Source organism: Mauremys reevesii, linkage group 24 (genome assembly GCF_016161935.1).
Source record: "Mauremys reevesii isolate NIE-2019 linkage group 24, ASM1616193v1, whole genome shotgun sequence".
In the NCBI taxonomy this organism is placed as follows: Eukaryota; Metazoa; Chordata; order Testudines; family Geoemydidae; genus Mauremys; species Mauremys reevesii.
In genome coordinates, this window is record NC_052646.1 from 9,030,889 (window position 1) to 9,038,579 (window position 7,691).

Consider the following 7,691-nt stretch of genomic DNA (forward strand, 5'->3'; position numbering starts at 1 on the left):
TGCTACGGAGGCTTGGCAGAATTCGGTTTTCATTTTTTGGCTATTTCTATGGATAATATTGATGGTTATTTGAAAGCATTTTTTAGAGGTTTATCGATTTAGATGGTCACAGTTGCGGGAAGCTGCAGTGATTTGAAGTCGCAGGGTCCTCGCCTCAGCACCTTTGTGTTCTTAAGGTGAACACCTTATCGGGAGCATGGGCGGGGGCCAGCTCCCCCCTTCATCTAAAGGGGGCCCTGCTCCAAGTGCTGGCGAACATCGTGATTTACACTAATGTACCTAATATGTTCTCAAGCAGCATTTTTCTTACTTTGCCTCTCTGTCAATGGGGGTGATTATCACTGGAAATATTTTTGCAGTGGTTTGTGGGTATCTGGTGAAAACAGCATTTACTGACATTTCCTCATACAAATAAAAACTTTCCAAGCCTCCTCATATGGGAGAAAATTATTTCAGGAGTGGATGGGTCAGCTTTTGTGGCCTGCATCTTGCGGGAGGTCAGACTAGATGATCATAATGGTCCCTTCTGATCTTAAGTTCTATGATTCTGTGATTCTATGATATGGTCTGTAGCCTGTTCAGAGAGGATAAAAAGAGACAGATACCAGCTGGATGGACTTTCTCTGGGCAGCCATGCTGGGAACTCTCTTATGGTAACAAACTATCTCACTTTGCCAGCTAGGAAGGAAGCAAGGAGAATTTGCCCCCAATCAGCCTTTGCTGGGTTAAGAGGGGAGGGAAGGTGGTAGGGGCCGGAGAGAATGATTCACCTACTGGAGAGCGTGGCGGGTGGGGGAGGGAATGATGATGGGCAGTATGGGGAAAACTCCCACTGCTATCTCCAGATTCTTCTAAGGATCCAACTACGTCCTTCCCCAGGCTGGGTCTGAGCTCTGCAGCTGTCCCCGGTCTCTGAACTTGGAGGGAGGGGCTCGCCCCTCCAGACCAGGACTGCTCCCTGGTGCAGTTTGCTTGGGGTTTGGTTGGCTCAGCCAGGTTCCCCTCCTGTTTGCATGTAGTGACCCCTTCTGCCTCTCTTCTCCCTTTCTCAGGTCAGGGGAAGCAGAGCTGCAATAACAGCAGGTGGAGATGGGGTGCGATCTGCTGCACCTGGGATTCCTCCTCACAGTTCTCCAGCAGCTAGGTAAATACTGGGCATGTCACCGCACGGCTGTTCTGTCTGTGTGGGATCGGGATGGGGTCCCATGTGGGTTGAGGTCCTTCTCTAGAGCCCACCAGGGAGGGATCTGAGAGTGCTCTGCAGGCAGTAGTTAACAACACCTCTATTCTATTCAGGTCCATATGCCGGGCCCATCACCGTGGTACCTGATCAACTCACGACCTCCCTGGGACGCAGCTTAATATTAGAGCTGGCTGCCATTTTGAAACCGAATTTTGTTGCTGTTGTCCCAAACCAGCCCTGTCCTGGCCACAGAGCTCACTTACCCACCCCAGCTGTGCTCATCCGCATAAGATCTTTCAATGCTCTGCCAGGCATGGCTGAGGCTAGTTGAAATAAGGTGTTTTACACACAGCGCCACCTAATGGCTGAACAGTATAATACAGTTTAACCTTCCATTAGGTCTCCCCCTTTTAAGTTCTACATTCCCACCATTTACCACAGTTACCCTGCCACGCTCCCTTTGAAGTTCAGTATGGCCGGGTCAGGCTGTTGAGTGTCTCTGAATCGTGCTGGTTTCCTAATTACAGAACCTGAACGTGGAACAACTTGGTCGTCTGGCTGGTCGGTTTGGAATCCTTGAGACTTCTGTGTGTTCTGCATCTGCCACCTGTAGCAGTTGCTCTGTCGATTGTTCCTGCTGAGGAACAAAGTGTGGGTGCTGATGGTTTGTGCTGAGCTCTTCACCGTCAGTCTCGATCACATAGGATCTAGGCACTTTTTATGACAGCGGGCGTTGTCCATCCTTTTTCTCCATCTGATTTGGCATGAACACGGGCACCAGGTTCTAGACCCAGCAGTTCTCTAACCGAGCGAGGTCTGTTGTATAAGTGTTCCCAAGCTCTTTTAGCTTTTTAAATCTGATTTGGCTACTCTCTTCATGCCTGGCCACTTTGAAAATAGATTCTTGCCCAAAGTTGGAGCAGTAATTCTGAGATGTCTTCCCCAAAGGATTCGTGCTGGACTATATCCAGTAACCGCTGTTGTTGTTGGTAACTCAGAAGAGCAAGGAATGGCTCTTCCTGGTATAGGATTTTCTTGGCTGCCAGCACAGCTCTCTCAGCCTCTCTATTCGCTTGTGAGTAATGTGGGCTGCTAGTAATATGATCAAAATCATATTTTATTCAGAGTGACTTAAATTCTGCTGGGGACACTTGTGGTCCGTTGTCTGCCACTAGTTGTTCTGGAATACCAAAGTGAGCAAAAGTGTACTACAGTTTGTCAATACCACTGCGACATGTTATGTCTGCTGAGTACATTCTTTCTATATACCTGGAAGAATAGTCCTTGGTGACCAGATAATGGTATCCACTGAATTTGCATAAATCTGCAGCTAGTCTCTTCCAAGGTCTATCTGGTAGGGGTGTTTGTACCCGGTATGGTTCAGCATTGTCTCTGGATTTGTATTGGATCTCCTTTTAAAAGCCCAATATCCTCAAATCCTCTGTCACGTTCTTCCGTCTTTCACACTAGGCTGTCATGGCTGCCACAATGCAGCTGCGAAAGCTGTTGGGGGTTCTTAGGTCACTGTCCTACGGAGAAGTGCCCTCCCCCGTTGTTGGCCTCAGCCAGAGCTCCCCAGTTCCCTGCTGAGTGGAAGTTGCTCCTGCCCCACGGCTGGCCACAAATGTACCCCCTCCCCCACAAAGCCTTAGCCTGTGTCAGGCCTTCATCTGTCCCTGACTCCCTGCCCTCTCCTAGAAGCCATTTGATTTCCCCAATTCCCTGCTGCGTTTGGAAGCTGTTTCCCATGGCTGCTGTTCTCTGTGTGTGACTTACTGATGAGATGAGGAACATGGGTCTTGGTCATTGCAGATCCCCTTGTGCCTTTCCTCCAGGCCAGGCTATTCACGCCAATGCCCTGATTCCCAGATCAGCCTCTTCCCCTCCATCCTCCCCGAGTCCCCGCATCTGGACACAGGTTTCTTCTCCACTTCATTTTGCTCAGTGTTGCCGTGTACTGATGAGCAGCGGCCGTGTCCCACCCAGGGGTGGCTGCCTGTCTGGGGTGTTTGGAGTGACTCTCAGGCTGGGTGCATGGTTGGTAAAGCATGGAGGGCTCCTTTGGGTGAAACGGGAGTGTTTCAGTAAGCGCTGTTCTGCTTGGGTCGTTGCATTAAATCCTGTTGCCGTTAATTCAGTTGCTTCAACTGTGTCTTCTCCATGGAGTTATTTGATGAGGGGAGAGGGGCACAGCCCTGGGCTATCTGGCTCACTGGGATGTTGCAGTTCTGGTACCATGGTGGTGACAAGGCCTTAGGACTGGTTCACGGGGATGGTGTAGTTCTGGTGGCATAGTGGGGGGGGGGGGGCTAGGACTGACTGACTGAGATGGTGTAGTTCTAGGGTATGGTGGTGGTGGTCTCCATGAGTTGATCTCCTTGATTTGCCCCTTCTCAGTCCACGACCCCAGAAAGGCCCCAAATGTCCAGTGGAACTACCGCAGATGACATCAACCTCTACCTGAGCATCAATGGGAGCGAGAACCACTCGTTCTACAGGCCGTCCTTCGAGGGCAGGACGTGGGTTAACGCCACAGGGCTGGCCCATGGTGACGCCACCCTGCACCTTGCCGGAGTCACGACGTCCGACCAAGGGAACTTCTCCTGCTGGGCAGGCCTGGGCTTCGACTCTGTGTCTGTGGAGGTGCAGCTCTGGGTCAGTGGTAAGTAAGAGGGAGAGGTGAGGAGACACGTGTTGGGTGGAGAGGCCTCTGGGCCACTCAGCTTTCGGATTCAGCCTCGGGGAGAAGAGAACCTGAGAGCTGAGTGTCTATTTGAGCTCATCCCACCCCCAGTGGGCACCATACGGCCTGCCTGAACCTGGCAGCATGTGTGTAGCAGGGAGCCAGGCCCTTCTATGTACAAACACAGCCCCCACTTCTCAGAGTATCTGAGCTGCTCCCCATCCTCAATCCCAACCCCCTTGTGTGGCTGGGCCGGGCTTCTCCCACATTGCACAGCTGGGACACTGAGGGCTTGTCGACACTGAAACGCTACCCTGGTGCCGCTATGCTTCAGTATAGACACGACCTGCACCGACGGGAGGGGTTGTCCCATCGCTGTAAATAATCCACCTTCCTGAGAGATGGTAGCTAGGTTGATGGAAGAAGTCTCCTGTTGGCCTAGTGCTGTCTACATGGGAAGTTAGGTTGACTTAACTGTGCCGCTCAGGGGGGTGGATTTTTCACACCGGTGAGCGACGTAGTTATGCCGACCTAAATTTCTATTTTAGACCTGGCCTTAGTGTCCCGCATTGCTCCTAGCAAGGCAGAGAGGCAGCCAGCATATGCTGCTACTGCTGGCTTACCAGCATCCAGTACTTCCTGGCGTGAAGGGTTTTTTGCAATTGACTTTGTGCCTCAATGAGTTTATTATCATGCAAAACAGGACAAGTGGCACTGAGGGTGACATTGCCCTGAAGAGCTCTGATGATGGTGACGGTGAGTTTTCTTCCAGCCAGAAACTGTGTGCTTGTCCCACGGGACTGTTTCTTCCTGGTAAACACAGAATGAACTCGAATCCCGTAGCATTCCCACAAACCCCGTCTCCAAATCCAAGCGGTTAAAGGGCATGCCCCGAGACTGACTGCTCCCTTGGCACTCATTTATCCTCTCTCAGACAAACTCCTTCACGCAGCTGGCTTTATCAGCAAGTGCCCCTCCGTCTGGCTCCCCCTTAACGACCTTCCGGAGTTTGGAAATGTGCCGGCCGCACAATGAGAGTGCGCAAGGGACGGGGGTTTGTGCCAAGGCAACAGCTCATCTGTAGCTACCAGGCGTTCCGGTGGGCGAGGGGAAAACCTGCTGCTCTTGGGAGCTGCTGTCCGTGCCATGGGTCCATAAACCTGCAAATGCCACTGCTTTCTGTGCTGTGGATCCGTAAAGCAGGGGACCGTCCGCTTCCTCTCTGCTCCGTGCCGGGGGTGAGATGGAGGGATCTAAAAGGATTCACTAGCTCTCCCCTTCCCCTCACTCTGATACTGAAGGGGAGATGTAATGGGGGAAACTCGCTCTCCCCACCATCTGCTCTATCTCCCAGTGGGATCCCAAGAACCCACTCATTCTGCTGGCTGTCTCCAATATCCTGGGATCTAAAGGGACCAGTCAGTCTGTCTGCTCGGTCCTGCGAGGGGATGGACAGCACAGTTGAAATGATCAACTTGGTCCCACTGCCATAATACCCAGGGAGTGAGTAGCCACATGCTGTGAGTGGAGCGTCACCCCCTGCGATCTGTAGTTGAGAAAGACACCGGACAGACAAAATGAGACAGTCGGAGCAGGAAACCTAATGAAACAACCGGCCAAACCAGGAATGGTTCAGCCTCTTGGCAACAGTGTCAAGGTGACGGGCACACATGGCAGCTCCACCCTACCCCCTGCCATGTGCACTTTGTGGGTGGGTAGAGGCACTCACCATGGTTTCGTGCCCAGGCAGCCTGAAAGTTCCTTTGTGTTTACAAAATGGAAATGTCACCCCCAGATTTCCATTTTTGTCAAAAATTTTGGGGTTTCCATAACCCCCCCCAAATGATTTTTTTTTGACAGTTGGAATTTGGGGGGGTTAACAAAAATTTAAAAAAAAATTGATTTCTTAGATTTTTTTTTGTGAGGGGGAAATAAATTAATTTCCCAACTATCTCTGTCCCGCCTGGCATTTGTGTGTGTATGCGCATTGGTGTATGTGCGTGTGAGTGCATGTTGCAAAAAAAGTGAACATCATTCTGGGCTGTATTAGCAGGAGTGTTATACGCAAGACACGAGAAGTAATTCCAGGGGCGGCTCTAGGTATTTTGCCGCCCCAAGCACGGCAGGCAGGCTGCCTTCGGTGGCTTGCCTGCGGGAGGTCCCCAGTCCCACGGATTCAGCAGCACGCCTGCGGGAGGTCCGCCGAAGCCGCGGGACCAGCGGACCCTCCACGGGCATGCCGCCGAAGGCAACCTGCCTGCCGCCCTCGCGGCGACCGGCAGAGCGCCCCCCCGTGGCTTGCCGCCCCAGGCACGTGCTTGGCGTGCTGGTGCCTGGAGCCGCCCCTGAGTAATTCTTCTGCTCTACTCCGCAGTGATTAGGCCTCAACTGGAGAATTATGTCCAGTTCTGGGCGCCACATTTCTGGAAGGATGTGAACAAATTGGAGAGAGTCCAGGGAAGGCGACAACAATGATGAAAGGTCTAGAAAACATGACCTATGGGGGAAGATTGAAAAACTTGGGTTTGTTTAGTCTGGAGAAGAGCAGACTGAGAGGGGACATGATCACAGTTTTCAAATATGTAAAAGGCTGTTACAAGGAGGAGGGAGAAAAATTTTTTTTCTTAATCTTTGAGGATAGGACAAGAAGCAATGGGCTTAAATTCCAGCAAGGGAGGTTTAGGTTGGACATTAGGAAAAACTTCCTGTCAGGGAGGCTAAGCACTGGAATAAATTGCCTAGGGAGGTTGTGGAATCTCCATCACTGGAGATTTTAAAGAGCAGGTTGGACAAACACCTGTCAGGGATGGATAATACTCAGTCCTGCCATGAGTGCAGGGGACTGGACTAGATGACCTCTCAAGGTCCCTTCCAGTCCTGTGATTCTGTGTGTGTGTGTGTGTGAGTGAAGGTTGATTTCCCTCCTCTGGCACTTTGAGTGCAGAAGGTGGGGGCCCCGCAAGGATACTTGCCACTCCAGGCTTGTATTAAACTCCCAAGGTTACAGCTTTTCACTGACCTTGGATTGGTAAATGCTGCCACCATCCAAGTGCAGAACCCCTTTGAGAGCCCAGGAAGGGACACTGGAGAATTCCTTTCCGTGGGTACCCTCAAGTCCTTTCCCAAAGGAAATCAGCTGTTGCCACTTGCTAATTTAAACAACATGTGCACAAATCTCTTAGACACCAAAAATTCAATTCTGTTCTTAAAAAAGGTAAATTTTATTAATATAAAAAAAGAAAAATACATCTGGGAACTCAGGCTATTGCTAGATTTTAAAAAAAAACAACTACAAGGATTAAGCACCAAGAATCGCTTTCTTGAGGTCCAGCTTAAAGGTTACAAGCAAAACAAAAGTACCTGGGGTTAGCCCAGAGGAATCCACAAGCCATAAAGAAACAAAAGGAATAAACCTATTCACGTCTTCCTAGACGTTTCCTGATCTACTTACATATTTGGGGTTTTAAATGAGTAGTTTCTAGGTATGATACTGATAATTTTTCATACCTGACCCAACTGTCTTCCAGCATAGCCCTGCCCTATCCCCTCTCTCCAGGAGAACAACAACAGACAGACAAAAGGGGAGTCTTTGTTTCAATTTAAAAAAGTTCTTGCCTTCCCATTGGCTCTTTTGGACAGGTGCCGACTCACTTCCTTTTACCTATGCATCGCAGTGAGACTTTTTAACCCTTTAGAGGTAGAGCAATTGCAGGCAGGCTCCTAGGCGAGAGGGATAGCCCAGTGCAGGGGTCGGCAACCTTTCAGCAGCGGTGTGCCAAGTCTTCATGAATACACTGTAATTTAAGGCTTTGAGTGCCGGTAATA

The 7,691-nt window shown here is 50.6% G+C and overlaps 1 long non-coding RNA gene across 1 annotated transcript; it reads left to right on the plus strand.

Moving 5' to 3' along the window:
* The first annotated feature begins 592 nt into the window (after positions 1–592).
* On the plus strand, positions 593–3,358 carry LOC120389984. Its single transcript, XR_005591004.1, has 3 exons — positions 593–653; positions 1,053–1,144; positions 1,711–3,358. It is a non-coding gene; the product is annotated as an uncharacterized LOC120389984 (long non-coding RNA).
* The last annotated feature ends 4,333 nt before the right edge of the window (positions 3,359–7,691 follow it).